Source organism: Aotus nancymaae, unplaced genomic scaffold (genome assembly GCF_030222135.1).
Source record: "Aotus nancymaae isolate 86718 unplaced genomic scaffold, 86718_ANA_hifiasm-v0.15.2.pri h1tg000041l, whole genome shotgun sequence".
In the NCBI taxonomy this organism is placed as follows: Eukaryota; Metazoa; Chordata; class Mammalia; order Primates; family Aotidae; genus Aotus; species Aotus nancymaae.
The window spans coordinates 36,300,213-36,323,369 of NW_026988455.1; the positions used below are offsets into that span (position 1 = coordinate 36,300,213).

The 23,157-nt window shown below is 42.9% G+C and overlaps 1 pseudogene; it reads right to left on the bottom strand.

The window, feature by feature from the left end:
- Positions 1-4,433: 4,433 nt before the first annotated feature.
- On the bottom strand, positions 4,434-14,112 carry LOC105732455 (acyl-protein thioesterase 2-like; annotated as a pseudogene).
- Between the last annotated feature and the right edge of the window lie 9,045 nt (positions 14,113-23,157).

The following is a 23,157-nucleotide window of genomic DNA, read 5'->3' on the forward strand; positions in this document are numbered from 1 at the left end:
GAAAATAATCCCCAGTTTTTTTCAGTTTTACTAGAAAAATTCTACTACAATAATATGGTAGTAGAAATTAAACTTTCTACTTAAAATGAATGCAGTTAAAGTAATCCAAGCCTAAATCTTGGCTCTTAATTTTTCATTCTAATGAGAATTCCTGTGATGAAGGAGCAGTGATTGAATAAGAGAAAGATGTGTGAACATACAAATCACCTGGAATGATACATTCTCATTGTGTAGTCAACACTTTGTATTTTCAGTTTCTTGGTAAATAGGTAAGGATACTTACATGACTGCACAGGACGTGTGAATGGAGCTTGGGGCATGAGTTCTAAATTATGTCACTTCATGGATAGACTCTATGATATGTTTGTTTATTAATATTTCTGTTGAGAAATTAGATGGCAATTGGAGCTGAGTGAGCTGGTTGGTGGGGTCAAGAATGGGTGCATATTTCAGCAGCATCTTCCTGGCGGGTTCAGCTGAGTGGCATGTGAAGGCTGGTGTGGCCTTTCTTTGGTTTGGCTGGAGCTGTTTTTCTTTAGATTGATCGCACTATAATTTGGGCATTAGTCCTAGGGCACTGAGACAATATTTGTGCCATTTTGAAGGGAATTTAATTCCACTGAATGTGTTAAATGCATATGATTGGTATTCAATACATTTAATATTCAGCAACCTAGGACAAGACATGAAAATTTAAAATGTACACGTCTTTTTTTTTTTTTTTTAAGAAAAAGTCAGTGATTAAGAATGTTTTTAGTGGCTGGTTGTGGTGGCTCATGCCTGTAATCCCAGAACTTTGGGTGGCCAAGGCAGGTGGGATTATCTGTGTTCCAGTGTTCAAGATCAGACTGGCCAACATGGTGAAACCCCGTCTCTATCAAAAATGCAAAAATTAGCTAGGTGTGGTGACAGGCACCTGTAATCCCAGCTACTTAGGAGGCTGAGACAAGAGAATCACTTGAACCCAGGAGATGGAGGTTGTAGTGAGCTGAGATCACACCACAGCAGAGTGAGACTCCATTTCAAGAAAAAAAATAATAATAAAATAAAATGTTTTTAGTAAGCAGCCACATGTATTCACATAAGATGATGCCTTGGAGAGGGAGAATAATCTGTCCTCTGTTTTTTTTTCTGTAAATTCATAGAGCTAGAGCCTGTCAACTCTAGAGGATCACTCAGATTTGGATTATTTTTGACAAGAATCTTTCTTTCTTTCTTTCTTTCTTTCTTTCTTTCTTTTCTTTTTCTTTCTGAGAAGGAGTCTTGCTCTGTCACCTAGGTTGGAGTGCAGTGGTGCAATCTCAGCTCACTGTAATCTCCGCCTCATGGGTTCAAGTGATCCTCCTGCCTTGGCCTCCCAAGTAGCTGGGATTATAGGTACCTGCACCATGCCTGGCTAGTTTTTGTAATTTTGGTAAAGAAGGAGTTTCACCATGTTTGCCAGGCTGGTCTCGAACTCCTCAGGTGATCTGCCCACTTTGGCCTCCCAAAGTGTTGGGATTACAGGCGTGAGCTATCATGCCCGGCCAAAAATATTACTGTAGGTGGTGGTGAGTATATGTACAAGAAGTCATAGAACGCTCGGTTCTTTTGTTCTGTTAGCAGTCACTGATATTTTTCTACATCTCTTAGTTTATTAGAATTTGTAAAATATTGATATTTTAATTATTTCTTTATTTATTAACTGGCATATTTTGAGAGAGAAACTTCCCCTTCACAACTATTTGGTTACCCTGAGATATAGTTTATATGGAAAAGTCAGGATAAATGTTTACTTGGGGGGCTAAAAAATGATGGATGTTTTTTCAAACTAACAAGATGTTATTAAGTTTGCTTCAGATAGTCAAAGGTATTTTAAGAAATTTAAAAATATTAAAATAAAGGTAAGAAAAGCCATTTTATGCTAACCCAGCTGTTTACTTTTTTGGGTGCCCCTAACTTCTTACACTTTAGGGCTCCCACCTGGAATCATGTGACTCCAGCCTTTGGAATTTCTTGTGATGCAGGTGCTTGCAATGAATTATTTAAGCTTTTGTCCCTTTTAACATGTCTTTATTTTATTATAATTTTTGAAGGATCATCTAGTGGGATATAAAATTCTACATAGTTTTTTTTAACTTTTTAATTTATTTTTGGGATGGAGTCTCGCTCTGGCACTCAGGCTGGAGTGCAGTGGTGTGATCTTAGCTCACTGCAACCTCAGCCTCCTGGGTTCAAGCGATTCTCCTCCCTGAGTAGCTGAGATTACAGGCACATGCCACCACACCTGGCTAATTTTTGTATTTTTACTAGAGATAGAGTTTTGCCATGTTGACCAGGCTGGTCTTGAACTCCTGACCTCAGGTGATCCACCTGCCTCAGCCTCCCAAAGTGTTGGGATTACAGGTGTGAGCCACTGTGCCCAGCCTAGTTTTTTTTATTTCAACACTTTAATAATGTCATTTGGTTGTCTTTTGTCCTTCTTTTTTTTTTCTTTTTCTGCTGAGAAGTCAAGCATCATTTGTTTCATTGGTTCCTGCATATAATATGTCATTTTTTTCTGACTACTTAAAACTTATTTTCATTTTTGGTTTTTAGTTGTTTGACTACAGTGTGCCTAGCTGTTTTTATTTTTAAATTATTTTTATTAACTTGCTGAGGGCTGCTGGTATTCCTGTATTTATTCTGCCTGAGGTTGAGGTATTTAATCAGTTTTGGAAAATTATTGGTCGTTGTCTTTAAATAGTTCTAGTGTCTTCATTTCATCTCTTTTCCTCTTCTTTTGAGACTCCAGTAACCCATATGTTAGACTGTTTGCTATTGTCCCTCAGGTCTTGGATGCTCTATTCTACTTTCCCCCATTCTTTTTGTATTTCCTTTGATATAGTTTCTTTTCTTTGAGGAAACAATTTCCTTAATTTTATCAGAATCCAAGCTACGACAAGAAAAATACCCCAAAGCACATGGAGACAGAAGATGAGACACAACTCCTCCCCACTGTCTCCATGCTTAGAGTGGGGACAAACTGGGGATGAGACAGCTGGGGGACACCTGAACCTCAGTCTGCAGGCTCCAGGCCTGTGCATGAGGAGGGTAGTGGGGAGGCAGAGCTCATCCCCCCAGTTGGGGTAAACAGCTGAGGGAAGACCTCCTTGAAAGACTCTGTCTCCTCACCAACACTCCTGCCCAGGGACAGGGAGCCCATGGCAGTAAGGGGGCTCTGGGGCCATGGCCATGTTTATGATTGAGTGTTGGCATCGCCTCTTCGTTGGGTGCCAGATGTTGTGGTCCGTGAGATTGGCACATCTGCCGGGGGTCTCTTGACCAGCAAGAGGGTCCCAATACCTGGAAGAGAGAGTGTGCAGAAGAAAAGAATGACAGAAAAGAATGAGGTCTGGAGGGCTGTCAGGCCACACCCAAGACAGCAGTTTATTCTCGTGCACAAGAGTTTATATATGTTTTTTCATACAGTGACTGACGTAGGTCCCATTACAAAAGTTTTATCAGGAGGGAACAGAAAATTACAAAGTAAGCAGGGGAGGGGGTAGTATACAGGTTTATCTAAAGGTCACTGAACACAAAACAAACAAAAGATTCTTATCCTATAAAGATTCTTATCCTCTTATCAATAACTACAGTTACAGTAAGTAACATCAAGGCAAGCGATAATTTGAGGGGTAGCAATTTTCTAGTAACATGTGAGTGATCACCGGATTTAGTGAATGCAGGTAAACAGAGTCATAAAACCAGCCCAGAACGGGAACTTCAAGAGAGACAATAGTCTCATAAATGGTCACGCAGGCCTCACCCAGACATGCCATTAGCTCAGTGGATCAAGAATAGGCTTCTGCAAACTCAGGCCTCTATCACTTCCTCCTTTTTTCCTCAGCTCGACTACCCTCAGTGGGGGGAGAATATGTCCCGGCTCTAACTCCATAATGGCGGAGACACACGGAGGGGTCTCTATGCTGGTGGAGTGATCCCCATAATTGAGAAGCAGCTGGAGTGGAGGCAAAAGAGACACATGATGTTCTTGGCAGAATCAGTTGGGGCAGGGACCTGGGAGGGCCCCATGGACCAAACCCTGTGGTCACAGGAGGGGACCCAAAGTGGGGCTAGTGAGTGAGGTCCTGAGTGAGTGGGTCAGCAGCTGAGGCCCTTTCTTCAGCTGCCTACACCCCCTCCCATACTGCTGCCAGAGAGGCCTGCCTCCAGGGAAATGGGGGTAAGAAAGCAGCCCACCCTTGCTGCAGAGAGAGCTAGGTGGCTGAGGCCAGTAAGGAAGGGCTGGTCAGGCCTTGCCACCTGCCTCAGAGGTCTGTGGGAAGAAGACAGGTCAGGAAAGGTGGGGACAATGGCTCAACGGGCTCAGATCCAAGATGGTGCCAAGATTCCAGCTTGCTCGCTGGGTCACCCATGAGCTGGGGAACTGAGCTGGAGACTAGCAACTCTAGTTAGACAGGAGGCAGCAGCTTTGCAAGAAATTCCTTCACAGCTGCCAAGTTCTGAGTACAAGAGCTGTGCATGACACCAGGATATGTCTTGAACTGGACCCTGGCAGGTATGACAACAGAATGGAGCTTCTTGGCCATCAGGACCCCAGACCATATGGACACTATGGGGTCCAGCTTCCCATGGCACTAAATGATTGTCAGGTCCTAGACACTGCTGTTGACTGCCTGGGGGAAGACCTAGTGCAGAGGCAGCCAGCAGCTCAAAGCCACAATGCCAGCCAGCGGGCCAGGTGGAGGGGCAGAGCCTTGCCTTGTGAAAAGCTACCTAGAAAATTTGATTAGCAGGGACCACATTCTTCATCTAGTGCTCAGTCAAGGCCTTGACTTGGGGGAGGGAGTGTGACTCGATGTGGGGAAGCTGTCAAGGGGCTCAGGAAGGGAGCCAGACAGATGCACTGCCCAATGCTTTCCTGGGGGGACAGGGAAGGGAGGAGGCTGGGGAGAGGCTGGGACCTTAAGTTCTCTGCTGCCTTATTGATGCCAGCCTCGTCCTCTGAGGCATCTGGACTCAGCCCCATCAGGTCAAACTAGGAGGGCGTCACCATCTTCATGTTCAGTGTCACAAGGATCCTGGGCACATGGGGACAGATATGGATGTAATTGACAGGCAGCCAGATGGCAAAGAGGGCTCAGCCCAGCTGTGCCTTTAGGAGGGATGGGAGAAGAGGCATCAATGGAGGAAGAGAGTGGTATGGTTTCTTTAGACTTGAATTCAGGTTTATAATTTATTTCCTCTGCAGTCTCCAATCTGTTGTTAAGCTTGTTCAGTGAATTCTTCATTTCTGGTATAATTTTTACTTTCAGCATTTCCGTTTCTTTCTTTTTATAGTTTCCATCTCTTTGCTGAAATCCCCGTGTGCTTATGTGTTCTGTCCACATTATCTATTAAAGCTTTAACATGTTTATTTAAAAGTTCCTGTCTGATCAATCCTGCATCTGGATCTGTTTCTGATGATGGTTTTTTCACTTAACCTCTTATAGATCACATTTTCTTGTTGCTTCATGTGACTTATAATTTTTGATTGTATGGTAGTCATTTTCCTTAAATAACAGTAGAGATTGAGATAAAGAACATTTACTCCTTCTTTCAGGCTCTGAGTAGGTCACACTCATTTGTCATTGATTTGGATTTGGGCTCTGTTGCCACTTTAGTTTGATTCCATTCTTCACCGGCTTCAAATGTTTTGAGGGTAGATTCAGGACTTCCTTTTCAGTAAGAATTATAGTCTGAACACTGGTGAAATTCTAAGGATCTCCTTTCCCTTTACGGATGAACTGTCCGAATTTTGAGCCTTGGGAGATCTTTCTTTGCTTTATAGCCTGGCTGTCTGCTTTTGGGGTCTTTGGGAAGTTCTCGTTGCTTTTCAGTTTTGCCTGTAGGGCTCTGTGCCTGGAGATAACTGGTCTGCTACCTCACTCACAGTCTTTGGAAGGCTGCTGCAATAAACTCAAGAAGGCTGGGTTGCCTCAGAGAGATTTCTTAAGGTGTTCTGCCTCACCCTAGTCTGTGGAAGTCTCCCTAGCACTCAGTATGGGCCCATGTGCCTTAGATATTTATTAACATAGAACATGCACTTTCCCCCAGTGTACTGTCTTCACTTAATATATCCTAGAGATCACTCTACATCCAGATACTTCTCAGTACTTTTTATGACTGCACAGTATCTCATTGTATGGCTCTAACATATGTTGTTCAGTCATCACTTTTTACGGAAAGTTTGATGTTCTCAGTCGTTTATTATCATCATAGTGTTGCAATGAATAGCCTTTCATATTTTTCCAGTCAATCTTTGCGATACAGCCCTAGAGGTCAATTGCTTGGTCAGACAGTGAGTGAATTTGTAGTTCTGGATTTGTGTAAGTGGAGGGAAAGAAGATATTCTAGGCAAGGGGAATGGAGTAAACAAAGGCATTGAGGTGGAAATACAGATGGCAGGAAGCTGGGTGATGGTATCAGTACCCATGATACTGATTGTTGCTGTGTGCAAGTGGGTTCCACTGCTAAGGCAACATCTTTATACTTCTGTCCTATTGGTACTGGGCAAACATGGCCTAATTTTGACCAAGAAAATGGCATACTCCAAATGACAGTTTAGAGAGATGAATATTGCCAAGTTGTGCATGATAGCTGGAGAACTGTCTTGAGCCATGGAAACTGACTAAGTGATTAATGGGATATTCCAGGTGTGAAGTGTTCAGAGCTACTAATGGGACAAATGGAGAAAATGGTCCCAAATCTCTGAGGAATTCTTCCCCTCTCTGTGCTGTTTATACTCAAGCTTCTTTCTCCTAGAAGATTCTGGCACTTATATGCACCTTTTTTTCCTTCATAAGCGGTTGTGTGTGACTTATGAAGGAAGAAAGAGCAATGCATCATATGTTACCATAGGGAGAAATATCACTCAGAGGTAATTGAAATATGAATGTAGAATTCAATATAGTATATGGCTCTCATTGGTATGAAGAGAAGAAATTCTTCCTGGAAATCATCTTCCATTAGGAGGACTTTATTCATTAAGGTTAAAGTGATCTTCAACTTTTGGGGGGGTTACAGATGTGTATCAGTGATGACAAATGAGGATGTGCCATAGGAACAAATAGCCTTAAGCTCTCCTTGGAATACAACATCAAAGCTTTATTTCTTCCTCACACTACATGTCCATTTTGGGTTGGCAGGAGGGACCAGCTGATTGCAGACCATCAGGGGCTGAGCTAATGGAGCTGCTGCCATTTTGACCATTGCCAACCATGATACCAGAGGGAAAGGAAATGTGGTAAGCTTTGTCTCTTCAAGCTTCTGTCCAAAAGTGCCCCAAGTCACTTCTCACATTTCAGTACCCCAAGTCACATGGATGTATTTACTTCTAGAGGTGAGAGAGTGCCATCTTCTTATGGGCCAGGAAGAGAGAAAAGCAAAAGATGTGTGATCACGCTGATAACTAGCACAGAATTACTCTAATAATCTTATAAAAGCTGTGGACTCTCTCTCCCACAATATGCACAGATGTACACATTGCTGATACCATTTCATTTCAATTTCAAGTGGTTCATAGGCATCCTGAAGCCCATATACTGATTCTATAAAGATTCAACTACAGGATGAGAACTGTAGTTCCAAATTATATACTCATTGCTAATTTCTCTACCAATATTTACCTATGAGCTTTCTTGCTCTCTTGCTCTCTTAAAAGCAATCTCAGTTCTTTTCACTTACTATGTAAAGTACTGTAAGAATCTAGACAGTATTAGACTCTGGGAGTGTATTCTAGAGCAGCATAATCTAGCACAGTAAGTGAAAGTGTCACTTGACAATACTATCACTTCTTAGCGATGTGATTAGTCAACTTGTCAATGAGATTGGGGCAAATTACTTAACATTCTGCATCTAAATTTTGTCTCTTCTAAAATAGAAATTCTAAAACCTTCTTCACAGGGTTGTTGAACATTTAAAGGGATGGATATTTATGGGTTAGGACCAATATATACTTTATCCCCTATAACTTTGCAAAGTTGAGTGGCATTGTGTAGGTATGGGGTAGAGAAAGTGGTGATACTCGTGTAAGCTTAAAGGGTTATTAGAAGAAGGTGGTCTTGTGTAATACCACAGAAAGACACGGGCTGTGCCCCTCCTGCTGATTTATGGCCGAGCTGCAGGAGCAAACATATGAGACCGTTGAAAATTGAATGAAATCATAAGCCTAGTATGGATCACTGCCAAGTGATTACTTCAGAAAATAAGTGCTTTAAATTCAGACAAGGAGAAGATTGCTATTAGCAGGAGGGATCATGGGAAGACTTTGTGGAAGAGGTGAGGTTTGAACTTGAAGGACTGAATTTGGGTTGGTGGTGTAGAGGAAGCAGCCATTTTGCTCAGAGGGAATGATGGAACAAAGCAGAGGAATTAAATGAGATGATGCATGTGAACATACATGGGCTTGTTGAGCTTCTGGGAAATGCCTCACAGGATTGTAATGACCAGGCTCAGGGTAGAAGTTGGGGAGTAGGGGCTTAGGCACTGGCGCACTTGGAAGGGGCTCGGTGTGGGAGAAGATGAGATCCCACGGGGGAATAGGCTGGGGCTAGTCCTGAGCAATTCTGAAGTTTCAGTCCAATCAAGCTGCCACCTTCTATTGTTGACTAGCACCACTGTCCCTCAGGAAGCCAGAGTTCCTACAAGTTCTTCCACTTCTTCTAGGAAAACCTAACTAGTATCTGAAATCCATCATTCCAGGGGTATTTGCATTCTAGTAGGGAGAAAATCATAAGCTAAAGTCACATGATGAATGAGTGAAGTGCTTTAAGTGGTGATAGGAGTTTCTTTGGGTGGCCTTCCAAAGCCATGCACCTTGTTTGCAGCTGCCCTTACCAAAGCTGCCCCACACTTCATTGACACTCTTGACAGGCTCGCTCCCTGAATCAAATGCTTGCCATTTCTGCCCCGATAACTGTCATTATAAACAGGAGGCTCAGAAAGCAATACTGAGCGGAGTGTTCATCCCCAGCTTTGAAGAACCAGCTCAGTGTTAATATCTTCCTTAGTTTACCTAAAGTGATTTTTAAAAATATATTCTTATTATTTTTTAGAGATAGAGTCTTGCTCTGTCACCCAGGCTGGAGTCCAGGCACACGATCATAGCCCACTACAGTTCCTGAACTCAGGTGATCCTCTCTCCTCAGCCTCCAGAGTAGCTAGGAATACAGACATGCCACCATGCCCAGTTAATTTAAATATATATGTGTGTATGTGTGTGTGTGTGTATATATACATATATATATATATTTGTAGAGATGGGGTTTCTCTATGTTGCCCAGGCTGGTCCCAAACTCCTGGCCTCTAGTGATCTTCTGCCTGGGCTTTTCAAAGTGTTGGGATTACAGGCACAAGCCATGACATCAAACCTGCAGTGATTTTTTTTTTTTAAATCATGTAATTTGCTTCGTAACTCAAATTGGGCATTTTTTAACAAAGAGGATATATGGGTACCAAAACATTATTATTGCTTTTTCTATATATGATTTCTCCCAAATGGTCACTGTTCAGTTTGTCTTTTTTTTTTTTTTTTTTTTCCTAAAACAGAGTCTCTCTCTGTTGCCAGGCCAGAGTGCAGTGGCATGATCTTGACTCACTGCAACCTCTGCCTCCTGGGTTCAAGTGATTCTTCTGCCTCAGCCTCCCAAGTAGCTGGGACTACAGATGCATGCCACCATGCCCAGCTAATTTTTGTATTTTTAGTAGAGATGGGGTTTCACCAAGTTGGCCAGGATGGTCTCAATCTCTTGACCTTGTGATCTGCCCGCCTCAGCCTCCCAAAGTGCTAGGATTACAGGTGTGAGCCACCATGCCCAGCCTGGTTAATCTTTTATGGCCCCTATTCCTGCGCCTTATCAGTAGGGAATATTGGAGGTCTATAAGAAAAAGATGTCTAGAAAGAGATGTGGAGCACTTTAAGACTGAGTCCATTAGATTTTAATATGAGAGCGAGGTCTCCTCTCTGATTTTTCTATTTCAGTGACAGGCCATCCTAGGAAACCTAAAATGATAAGATGAGCAAGTGTTCATTTGCCTTTCTCTCCTTATGCACAATTTGATGAACTTGACAAACCATCTTAATTGCTTTTATATTTTTATGAGAATGAGTTCAGTGTATACCAATGATAAGTCATACGGATTTTTCACATCTTTCTTCTGCTTAAATTAATCTGCTAGCACAATTAAGAAGACATGTTTGCTTGAGCAAGGACAGTGCTGAAGGCCGAGCGTAGTGGCTCATGCCTGTAGTCCTAGCACTTTGGGAGTCTGAGGTCGGTGGATCACTTGAGGTTGGGAGTTTGGGACCAGCCTGTCCAACATAGTGAAACTAAAAATACAAAAATTAGTTGAGTGTGGTGGTGCATACCTGTAATCCCATAATTCCAGATACTAGGAAGGCTGAGGCAGGAGGAATTGCTTGAACCCAGGAAGTGGAGGTTTCAGTGTGCCGAGATCATGCCACTGTACTCTGGCCTGGGTGACAGACTGAGACTATGTCTCAAAAAAAAAAAAAAAAAAGAACAGTGCTGAAATGTGTTTTGACCACTAAAATACAGATCCACTTCAGGACCAAGCTAGAGGGGGATGGAAATTCCGGTAGACATTCAACATTCATCTACTAGATGGCTGCCTCTTCCCTAAGAGCATGTCAGTTTCCCATTGGAGAATCTCCCCTCCCCTGTGAGTGGGCAAACAAGTCTAACTGGCAGGGGTGCTTTGCTAATGGAGCTCCCTCTCCATGGAAGAAAACCTCAGGGAGGAAAGCATTTCTCCAGCGCTGTGGTTCTCCCAGTTGCTTGTGCTGCTTTACTTCCTCCAACAAGCCAAGCGCATGCCTGCCTCTGGGCTTTTGCCGTTACTGTTCATCTTGGACTTCTGTTGCCCAGATGGTCCTGTGGATTCCTTCCTCCCTTGCTACAGGTTGCTGGTCAGATGTCTTCTCAAAAATGCATTTGTTGACCATCACACCTACAATAGACTCCCCCGCCCTATCCTGTGACCCTGAGTTGTCTTGTCTTTCTTTATAGCCCTCTTCACTGTTTTTCATGTCTGACTCCTCACTAGAATATAAGAACCATGAGGGCAGAGACTTTGTTTAGCCATAGCTGTATCCAGTGCCTTAGGACAGCACCTAGCATTTAGTATGCATTCAAAAAACAGGTGTTGAATGAATGAGCCCTTTTCTCCCCTCCTTCAGTACAGCCAGGCACAGATAAGTGACTTAAGCTTGACCAATCAGGGCCGCTCCTCTGGAACTGTCAGCACAGTGAGTGGCCGAGGGAGACACTTTAGGTCTTTCCTGGTTGCAGGGACAGTGATGGCAGGAACTAAGCAAGCTGGGTTCCCTCCTCAACTGCTTAGTCCTCTGCAGGGCCCTTTCTCCAGCCCATTACCAGCTAATTCCCCATCCTCTGTCACTTCTGTGGCATACTTGATATTCCACAAATCCCCTCTGGTCTAAGTTAGGTCGAGTGAATCTCTGTTACCTGCAACAGGAACCTTAGCTGATACTCATATGGGAACACATGCTATTCCAGTCCTCAACACACTGTCCTGTTGGGGTTTTACCATATTGGCCAGGCTGACTGTCCCGGCCAAACAACTGTCCTGGCACAGTCAGCACCCAGAAGGTTCCATGAGAAGGTATTGAGACTGGTCCCTGTGTGTGGCTTGTGGAGCCAGCTGCATTACTTTAGAGCTCACTCTTAATATTTTACCCCTATAGATATGACCGGGATGTAGCTGGGCTGTTTCATCATAGGTAGTTTTCATCATTCTCTTTGCTTTCATGTTTGTTTTCCTTCTTCCTGACTTGTTACATATAGAAACGCAATTCCCACTCTGAAATTTTGGTCGGTTTTTGTCTTTGCCATGCATTTTTTATTCACTTCCTCAGAAAGAACTCTGTTGAATGTGCATGCATTTTTAAAATGATTGGATTTCTGTGTTATCATTTATAGTTAGTGGCGGCAGTCTTAAATGTTTTGCAGAAGTAAAGCTTGAGAGTGGCTGGTACAGGAGCAGAGATTGGGGGTTTTTCAGCACTCATGGCTATTGGAAGAGATGGCAGGCAGTCCTTCCAACTTAAATATCATTTCTAGGCTGAAGAAACAAAACCATTATTATGGAATAATAGGAGGCTAAAAACCCTGGATTGAGTTTTTATTCATGGATTCATATGCCATGAATATTAGATAGTGTTCTTAGCGATGCTCCCTCAGTTCGACAGACTTTTCCCCACATTTGGTACTGATGAAAATGTGCAGTACCAGTAAACACTAAGTGTTTTGTTTAAATATTAAACTTTAAAGTGCCACATCAATTTTTAATGGGTAAACTCTCCTTGAAAGGCTCCACCAGGCTGCCCTTCCCTATCAGTGAAACACTTGAGGGGCACCAGCCAAGCTCTCAGGTTACAGGGAAAAGGCTGAGCACACTGAAACCCTCCTCAGGGCACCTCTGGAAAGCCAATCTGTGAGCAGAGGGCAGGCTGGCTCTGAATCACTTAAAGACTCTGTTTCCAAAACTGTGTTAACCAGTCATGTATCAGGAAGTTGCAATCCCAGGAAGTTCTTCAGTCAACAGATTTTAGAGCTTACCTCTTGCAAAGAATTGCTGATTGGAAGAGAATCATCTAGAACATGCCAGCACAGCAGTTTGTATTGATGGTATTGGAGACCCTAGTGACAATGTCTCTGGAGGGATAGTCACACCCTTGCCTCAGGGATGTCATCTGAGGAGTTTCTGCAGTATTTGAATGAGGGGTGGTGACTGTCCTGGCTAAAGGATCACCGTAGATGGTCACTCCTTGTTCTTTATCCTTATGTGATTGAGAGAAAGGGCCTAAAGGGAGTGGGACATGAATTTGTAAAGAGCAGGTACAAGGAGAAGGACAGGATCAGGAGGCCTGACTTGGTACTCGGGAAGAAATACGCTGGTGGTAAAGGTGGGGGGAGCACCATCATGAACACTGTTAACTTCTTGCCTTTCTCCATTGTTTGTTCATTCACTTATGGAAGTAATTTATGGAGGGCTCCATGGCCAGAAAGGCCTTGCTGGGTTTCAGAAATGTCAGGTAGCTGGTGTATTTGAAACTTAGCAAGATGCATGGGGAGTGGTAAGAAATGAGGTGGGGTCATCAGTCTGTGGTCGAGTTTGGAGGTTGTTCTGTCATTGGCCTGAGGACCTATGAGAAGAGCCTCAGTGCTTTAGCCACACCATGAGAGTGCGAGGCTCATGCACCATCCAGAGTCTGCTCTGGGCTTAGAAACTTTCCAAAAAACAAGTCTATGTTACAGTTTTAGACTTTCTAAGGCTATACGTCAATAAGACTTCACTACCAAGTAGTTTGGGATATAAGCGCGACAAAGAGAATTTGAAATTCAGAAATAATAGTAGATGGAATTGCTTGAAAGCTGGCTATCGGAGCTTTGAGAACCAAGGATTTCATAGTGGATTGTAGTATCAGTACAAACTGAATTATGAAAAACATAGAAAGGGAAGAAAATGATACACTTTGAATATTATGAAGAAAATGATACTATATATATATGCTATATATATTTTTTGAGATGGAATCTCGCTCTCAGAGTCACTCAGACTGGAGTGCAGTGGTGTGATCTCAGCTCACTGCAACCTCTGTCTCTCGATTTCAAGCTATTCTGCATCAGCCTCCCGAGTAGCTGGGACTACAGGCACTTGCCACCACACCTGGCTAATTTTTGTATTTTTAGTAGAGACTGATTTTCCCTAAATTGGCCAGGCTGGTCTTGAACTCCTGACCTTGTGATCTGCCCACCTTGGCCTCCGAAAGTGCTGGGATTACAGATGTGAGCCACCGTGCATGGCCTATGGCTCCTGTATTATGTACAACTGTTAGCTTCACCGTCTAAGTGGTTAGGGTGGCCACCAACCACATGTGACTTTTTAAATTAAAACTAAATACTATTAAAAATTTACTTTCTGTTTTAGTTTATTTTATGTTACTGTAACAGAATATCACAGCCTGGGTAATTTATAAAAAATAGAAACTTAGTTTTTACAGTTCTGGAGGCTGGGAAGTTCAAGATTGAGGGTGAGGGCCTTCATGCTGCATCATCCCGTGATGGAAGGTGAGGGGATAAGAGAGAGCAAGAGGGGGCTGAACTGGCTTTTATAACAAGCCCACTTTCACAATAACTAACCCACGCCTGTGATAACAGCATTAATTCATTTATTAGAGTAGAGCCCTCATGACCTAATCACCTCGTATTATGTGGCAGCCCCCAACACTGTTGCACTGGGGATGATGTTTCCAACCCATGACATCTGGGGGACACATTCTAGCCACAGAACCTCCTCGTTTACACTAGCCACATTTCAGGTGCTCAGTGGTTGTTGTATTGGACAGCACAGGTATGGAACATTTCCATCATTTCAGAAAGCTCTACTAGATGGCACTGCAGACAGTGTGAGGGTAAGAAATTTGGGAAATACAATGTTTTTATTAAATGCATTTTCTGGCCAGGCACAGTGGCTCATACCTGTAATCCCAGCACTTTGGGAGTCTGAGGTGGGTGGATCACCTGAAATTAGGCATTTGAGACCAGCCTGGCCAACATGGTGACACCCTGTCTCTACTAAAAATATAAAATTAGCTGGATGTGGTGGCACATGCCTGTAATTCTAGCTACTTGGGAGGCTGAGGCAGGAGAATCACTTGAACCTGGGAGGTGAGTTTGCAGTGAGCTGAGATTGCACTACTTCACTTCAGCCTGGGTGATAGAGGGAGACTCCATCTCAAATGAATAAATAAATAAATGCATTTTCTCATTTCTTCAATGGTTACTCCAGACTTTCAGCTCATTCCAGCTTTGGAATCACTACCCCCTCATCACTGTTGACAGGAGGTTGTGACTCCTCTGCTATAAGAAATGTAGACAACATTAGGTGTGGATCTTTTTGAGAGTTTTATATTTTGTCCTTCTATCCCCAGCACCTAACTCCTTGCATCAGCTGCTATTTCCTCATCCTCTCTTAGAGGAAGAGGCATCATCCCTCCTGTTTATTGCTAATCCCTTCATCTGTGCACTAGAATCAACTCTTCTGTCTTTCAATGAACAGGCTTTATCAATTATCTGCTTTCTCTTTCATGTATACTGCATACAGTTCTGTGAATTTGTATCTCTATATATTTAATAGATTCACAGAAAGTTTGAAAAAAATATAAAGGGAAGTCCTGTATACCCTTCACCCAGTTTTCTCTAATGGTAATATGGTGCATAACTATAGTACAGTATCTAAACCAGGAAATTGACATTGGTGCAATCCTCAGAGCTTATTAAGGTTTTACCAGTTTTGGGATCCAAGATGACTGAATAGGAACAGTTCTGGAGTGCAGTTCCCAGTGAGAACAATGCAGAGGGTGAGTGTTCACTGCATTTCCAAACCAGTTTTTACTGCCTACAGACCAGGAGATTCCTAGGCTGAAAAGCACCACGAGTTACCAGCAAGGCTGTTTCAGCCAGCACAGCAGGTCTCCACATAAAAACTCACATAAATCTGGGCAGCTGTTTCAACTGGAGCCTGGAACACCTGGGAGACAGAGCAACACATTCAACTGAAAAAAAGGGGGCTGAAACAGGGAACCAGGTGATCTGGCTCAGGAGGTCCCACCCCCACAAAGACCAGCAATCTGAAATGCTCTGGATTGAGAGTTTTGCAGCAAGCACAGCTGGACCCGGGATAGTCCAGCTCTATTTGGGGAAGGGCATCTGCCATTACAGAGGCAATCCACCATTACCAAGCAGTCCACTATTACCAAGGCAGTCTGCCATTACTGAGGCAGTTTTAACTATACCTCTGTAAGCAAAACTGCAAGGAAGTTCACACAGCAGCTGGGCAGAGCCCACGGCAGCTCAGCAACACCTCTGCTGGAAGACTGTGACTAGGCTGCCTCCTTGCTGGGCAAGGCATCTCTGAAAAAAGGCAGCAGCACATCAGGAACTTATAAATAAAGCCCCACCTTCCCAGGACAGAGCACCTGGGGAAAAAAGGTGGTTATGAGTTACGCTGCAGCAGACTTAAACATACCTGCCCAGCAGCTCTGAACAGAACAAGAGCTCACAGCTCAGCACTTGAGCTCCTATAAGGGACAGACTGTCTCCTCAAGCAGCTCCTCGACTCCCATATATCCAAAGAGATACCTCATAAAAGAGAGCTTAGGCTGACATCTTGCGGGTATCCTTCTGGGACAAAGATAACAGTAGAAGAAACTGGCAGCTACCCTTACTGTTCTGCAGCCACTGCAGGTGATCCCCAGGCAAGCAGGGTCTGGAGTGGACCTCCAGCAATCCTACAGCAGAGGGGCCTAACTGTTAGAAGGAAAACTAAAAAACAGAAAGAAATAACTTCATCATCAACAAAAAGGACGTCCACTGAGAGACCCCATCCGAAAGTCACCAACTACGAAGACCATAAGTAGATAAATTCACAAAGATGGGAAGAAACCAGCACAAAAAGGATGAAAACATCCAAAACCAGAACGCCTCTCCTCCTCCAGGGGATCACCACCCCTCACCAGCAAGGGAACAAAGCTGGATGGAGAATGAGTCTGATGAATTGACAGAAACAGGCTTCAGAAAGTGGGTAATAACAAACTTCTGTGAGCTAAAAGAATATGTTCTAACCCAATGCAAAGAAACTAAGAACCTTGAAAAAAGGTTTGATGAATTGCTAATGAGAACAAACAGCTTAGAGAAGAATATAAATGAATTGTTGGAGCTGAAAAATACAACATGAGAACTCTGTGAAGCATACACAAGTTTCAATAGCCAAATCGACCAAGCAGAAGAAAGAATATCAGAGATTGAAGATCAACTCAATGAAATAAAATGAGAAGGCAAGATTAGAGAAAAAAAGAGTAAAAAGAAATGAACAAAGCCTTCAAGAAATATAGGGTTGTTGTGCCATTTTTGTATTCCCACAGTAATGCATGAATGATAAGTTTCTCTGCATTTTTACCAGCGTTTGGTGTTAACATTATTTTTTATTTTGGCCATTCTGCTATGTGAGTGGTAGTATTTTATCATAGCATTAATTTTCATTTCACTTCATTTCATTTTTTTTTTTTTTTTTTTTTTTTTTTTTTTTTTTTTTTTTTTTGAGACGGAGTCTCGCTCTTGTTACCCAGGCTGGAGTGCAATGGCGCGATCTCGGCTCACTGCAACCTCCGCCTCCTGGGTTCAGGCAATTCTCCTGCCTCAGCCTCCTGAGTAGCTGGGATTACAGGCACGCGCCACCGTGCCCAGCTAATTTTTTTGTATTAGTAGAGACGGGGTTTCACCATGTTGACCAGGATGGTCTCGATCTCTTGACCTCGTGATCCACCCGCCTTCATTTTTTTTTTTTTTTTTGAGACAGGGTTTAGCTCCGTTACCTATGCTGGAGTACAGCAGCATAATCAAATCTTCACTGCAATCTTAAACTCCTGGGTTCAAGCCGTCTTCCCACCTCAGCCTCCAGAGTAGCTGGAACTACAGGAGTGAGCCCCAGCCCCAGCCTTAATTTTCATTTCCTTAACAGTCCATGATGTTGAACATCTTTTCATGTATCATTTGCCATAAATCCTCTTTGGTGAAATATCAGCTCATGTCTTTGGTGAAATATCTTGCCCATTTTCTAATTGGATTGTTTGTCTATTAAGTTTTGGGAAATCTTTATATATTTTAGACACAAGGCCTTTGTTGGATATGTGACTTGGAAATACTTTCTCTAAGTATAGCCTGCCTTTTCACAGAGTCTTTCATAAAACAAAAGTTTTTAAATTTTGGCAAGTCTTTCTAATATGTATATATACATTATTATTATTATTATTATTTTTTAGATGGAGTTTCACTTGCGTTGCCCAGGCTGGAGTGCAGTGGCACAATCTTGGCTCACTGCAACCTCAGCCTCCTGAGTTCAAGTGATTCTCCTGCCTCAGCTTCCTGAGTAGCTGGGATTGCAGGCATCTGCCACCATACCTGGCTAATTTTTTTGTAGTTTTAGTAGAAATGGGGGTTTCACCATGTTGCCTAGACTGTTCTTGAACTCCTGACCTCAGGTGATCCACCCACCTCGGCCTCCGAAAGTGCTGGGGTGTGAGCCACCGAGCCTGGCCTACTATACTTTAAATTTACATATTTAACCTAACCTGTTCTACTGCTCTTTTTCCATTAGTGCAAAAATTGCATCATAGTCCTCTAAAGGGAAATACATTTCTTTTCCTATTGTTCTATGAGTCAACAATGCTATAATCTGCTTAGTGGTACCCCAAACACACTTGGAAGTCATCTCTGACTCCTCCAATTCTTTGGGCTTCTACCTCTAACCAGCAACTCAAATCCTTGTCTGTTCTTTCTTAATGTTTCTCAAATTCATCCTATTTTGTTGTAGCCTCAGTGCTATTATCTTAGTTCAAACCCTCATTATTTCCTGCCAGGATCATTGCACTCAACTTCTAACCATGCTCCTGGTCTCCCAGTCCTGCCTGACACAAAGCCAATTTCCACATTGCTGCAGAATGATCTATAAGAAATGCAGCCCAATCATATTACTCCTCAGTTTAAAAAAAGTCCTTAAGCAGTTTACCATCCTCTGCAGAGTACAGCTGAGCTCTCTGAACAGGATGTACACCTTCCTTTACAGTCCCTCCTCCACCTCATCTCTTGCAGCTCCCCATACCACACATCAGCTTCAGCCATTCTAATCTGCTTGCAGTTTCTCAAATGCATTGAGATTTCTTGATTCTGATGCTTTGCTCGGGATGTTTCCCAGACCTCTGTGCATAAGGCTTCTTCTGTTCTGCATTCAAGATTTGGCCAAGTGTGGTGGCTCACACCTGTAATCCTAGCACTTTGGGAGGCTAAAGTGGGTGGGTCACTTGAGGTAAGGAGTTTGAGACCAGCCTGGCCAACATGGTGAAACCTTGCCTTTACTAAAAATACAAAAATTAGCCAGGCATGGTGGCCACATGCCTGTAATCCCAGCTACTTGGGAGGATGAGGCAGGAGAATCTCTGGAACCTGGGAGGCAGAGGCTACAGTGAGCCGATTGCTGCCACTGCACTCCAGCCTGGGTGACAGAGCAAGACACTGTCTCAAAAAAAAAAAAAAAAAAAATTAACAAGAGAGCAACTCCTCCATGGAGACGTCCCTGATTGCCCAGTCAGGATTATCTCCTTTTTGCACACATTGCATGCTGTACATAACTCTATCAAGGCAGGGACTATATCTATACTTAGTTCTGGGGCTTAACAAAGTACTTGCCCCATAGCTTACAAACATTATGGAGTAAATAAATGAATCTAAGGAACTGGATCTTCTCTATATTGAAACTACCTGGTTCTTCACCTTCACTAGCCTGTAATCTCTTGAGGGTTGGAACTGTCTCTAGTGTCTGTCCATAGCTTTTGCAGAATGCCCAGCTCACAGGACAGTTTCAGTAAATATTTGTTGGATAAATGAATGAAGCAAAGTGGATATTCTTGCAATTGGTGCAATTTAAGTTAATCTTTTTGCCTTTGCTTATCCCCAGAGGTGGGCCCTGAGCCTGACAGTAAAAAAGTACAGAAAACAACAGAAATTATTGCTGCTTTAATACATTCACATGGCTGAGCGTGCATGTCTGGCTCGGGTATGGTTGTTTCTACTCTAAGCAGCCCCAGGAAGGCAGGAGACTATTTACGTTGTTCAGAATTTTACAAGAACATGCTGACCGTTCCACTATTGGGCAGCTACTGAGTGACAAAAACAGTCTCTCCTCATCTAGCTTGAAGTCAGATCCTGTTTTGAGCTACTGTGGATAGCTCAAAAAGAGATGTTAACCTTTTGGGTAACCCTTTCTGAAATAGATGAGGTTCTTTAAGATATTGCTAAAATAACTGATTACTATGAAATCAAATTTATCTGACTCATTTTAGGTTATAAACTTCTTTCAGATGCATCCAGATTGAATGTGCTGTATGTGAACGTTGGCCAGGGCTGGCTTTCAGGCAAAAAAAGGGAAAATAGAGCACTGTAGTTTAAGGGGCAGATTAATTTTCTGGCAGTAGTCTGCATGAGGTATTTTTTGGAGAAACAATTCAATACAAAATAATTATCCTATTAGGTCTAAATTAACAATTATGATCTTATTAGGAGAAAATATTTATGCTGTTATTTTTGTCATGCAGCTACTCCATTGATGGAGTAGCCCTGATTTCTCCATTTCTTCAAGCTCTCTTGCCTTGCTGCAGAAAAGCCTCATGCCACCTCCCTGCTCCCCAGGCTCCTCCATACCCCACCTTACCCTGGCATTCTGAATGAAAGGAGATTTGTCAGGCATTCATGTAACATATGTGTGTCACCACGTATTCCTTCAAAAGCAGTCGTTTGCCTTTAGTAAAGGGATTGTGGAAAATTAAGCAGAAGAGGAATAGAAAGGCTGTGGGGGCTACACTGAGTCTCTTGTAATCACCTGCCTTAGTGATTATTAGCTTCATTCCAGTTAGCCACTTGGTACTGTGGTCACACCTTGGACCCTGTCATTTTCAGGAATGACTGCATGTGCAGTCTTAATTTCAGATATCCTGTTTTCTCCTGGGACCTCCTGTCCTTCCGGTTTGCTTGCTCACATAACCCACAGGCATATTCCTCTGATGTTTTGTAGACAGCCAGTCAATCCATTGGTCCTCATCACCTTCTTACTACTTTTCTTTCTTATCCCGGTAGATTTCAAGGTTCCACAGAGTCATTCCTTTGCAAACGCTGTCAGCTTTCCTCCCCATTTTCTGTTCATCATACTCACCTGACAAAACCCCAGCCTTGGAATAACCCTCCCATCTGTCTTCCCTGTGCCTCCATTTGAGCAGTTCAATGTTGCTGGACAAAATTGCACAAGTGAATAGACTTAGCTCACTTAAATTGCACCAGAGCATGGATTTAGCTTAATTAATGCCAATTTGAGGCTTAAGTTTATTTATAATCGTTAAATGAGCATTAATCCTACTTAGTGGCCTTCTTCCCGGTATTATTTTTTTCTTTTTTTTGCAGGTCCCCTGGCCCTTCGTCCATCATTATTCTTAGCTGATACCTCATCCTCAGACTTAGAGACCCTTAGTGTCCGTGCACATCAGAACTTGCAGATTCACCTACATTTGCACCCACTTCACCTCATGCCCTTGCAGCTAAAGCCAGTCCTTCGCCTTGTCCCTGGATCATACCCACATCACCTTTCATTTCTCCCGTTGTTATCAATAGCCAGGAACAATTGTGTTAGTTGCATGACAAAGATAACAGCATAAATATTTTCTCCTAAGATCATAATTGTTAATTTAGACCTAATAGGATAATTATTTTGTATTGAATTGTTTCTCTAAAAAAAACTCATGCAGACTACTTCCAGAAAATTAATGTGCCCCTTAAACTATAGTGCCCTATTTTCCTTTTCTTTTTCTGTTTAGATGGAGTCTTGCTCTGTTGCCCAGGCTGAAGTGCAGTGGTGCAATCTTGGCTTACTGCAACCTCCACTTCCCAGGTTCAAGTGATTTTCCTGCCTTAGCCTTCAGAGTAGCTGGGACTACAGGTATGTGCAACCACACCCAGCTAGTTTTTGTATTTTTTAATAGAGACGGTGTTTCACCATGTTGTTTAGGCTGGTCTTGAACTCCTGAACTTATGATCTACCTGCCTCAGCCTCCCAAAGTGCTGGCATTACAGGTATGAGCCACTGCACCCAGCCAACTCTATTTTCTATCATAGCAAATTTTCATTTCTCTGCCTGACTTTTAAGTAGCTCCTAACTTGGGCTTGCCTTATTTTAGTCCTATTTTCACTCATTTTGTGTCCCAATCTATTAGTTAAGGTGGTCTCCTCATTTTCTCATGACATACCTTTATTAATTTATCTTCCCTTCAACTAAAACACTCTGTTTCCTATTCAGCTATCAAGTGGCAGAGAGGAACTCCATTTGAGATGTTTCTGACCCCCAAGCTCTTAAACCCAGTGTCTTTGTTTTTTTTAAAAATTTTTTGAGATGAGAGTCCCAATCTTGCCCAGGCTGGAGTACAGTGGCACGATCTCAGCTCACTGCAACCTCCACCTCCTGGGTTCAAGGGATTCTCCTGCCTCAACCTCCCGAGTAGCTGGGATTACAGGTGCCTGCCACCATGCCCAGCTAATTTTTGTGTTTTTAGTAGAGACAGGCTTTTGCCATGTTGGCCAGGCTAGCCTTGAACTCTTGACCTCAGGTAATATGCCCATCTCAGCCTCCCAAAGTGCTGGGATTACAAGCGTGAGCCACTGTGCCTGGCCCCAGCATTTTAATAAAATTATTTACATTTAAATGATATCTATTTTATTTTGTATTTTAAAGAAATACACAGATGGTAAAAATGGCAGAAATGTCTTGCTTTTAAAAATAATTCGAACATTTTAACTTCATATTACAGATAATTTTAAACATAAAAGTAGAAACTAATATAATGAACACCCATGTAATTATTACTCTGCTTCAATAATTAACATTTTCCCCCTTATTGAATTTATCTCTGTAAGGTCTGTTCTCGCCGAGTGTAAGATGAAGAAACTGAGGCCAGCATGAAAATAATCCAATGCAAAGGGTTTTATTCAGGCTCCCGGGTGAGGTTCTGTGGTCTGACAGGAAGGGCCAGAGAAGTCGTGCGGACTCCTCTTAGATGTGGGGTTTTATAGGGAGTGGAGGTGTTTGATTGGTTGTGCCCAAGGTGAGTGGGACAAAATGGTGGGGAATGGGGCCTGGATGGAACAAAATGGCAGGCAGTGGGGCCCAGATAGGACAAAATGGTAGGCAGGAAGACAAAATGGCAGGCAGGGAGTGGGGCCCAGATAGGGCAAAATGGTATCAAGTAGGTCCTGGCGGGGCTTTTTTTCCCCGGGCTCCCAGGGAGGGTGTGTCTGAGGTCTCCACGAGGGAAGGGGGTGTGTCTGAGCTCCCTGCGGGGGAGGGGTGTGTGTCTGAGGTCTCGGCGACGCAACCAGCCTTACAATCTCCTTCTATTTTTTTAAAGAATTTTAGGTCAAATCTCAGACATCATGATTTTTTATTCTTGAATGCTTAAATATGCAGTTCATTCATTCTTTCTCTCTCTCTTCCTTC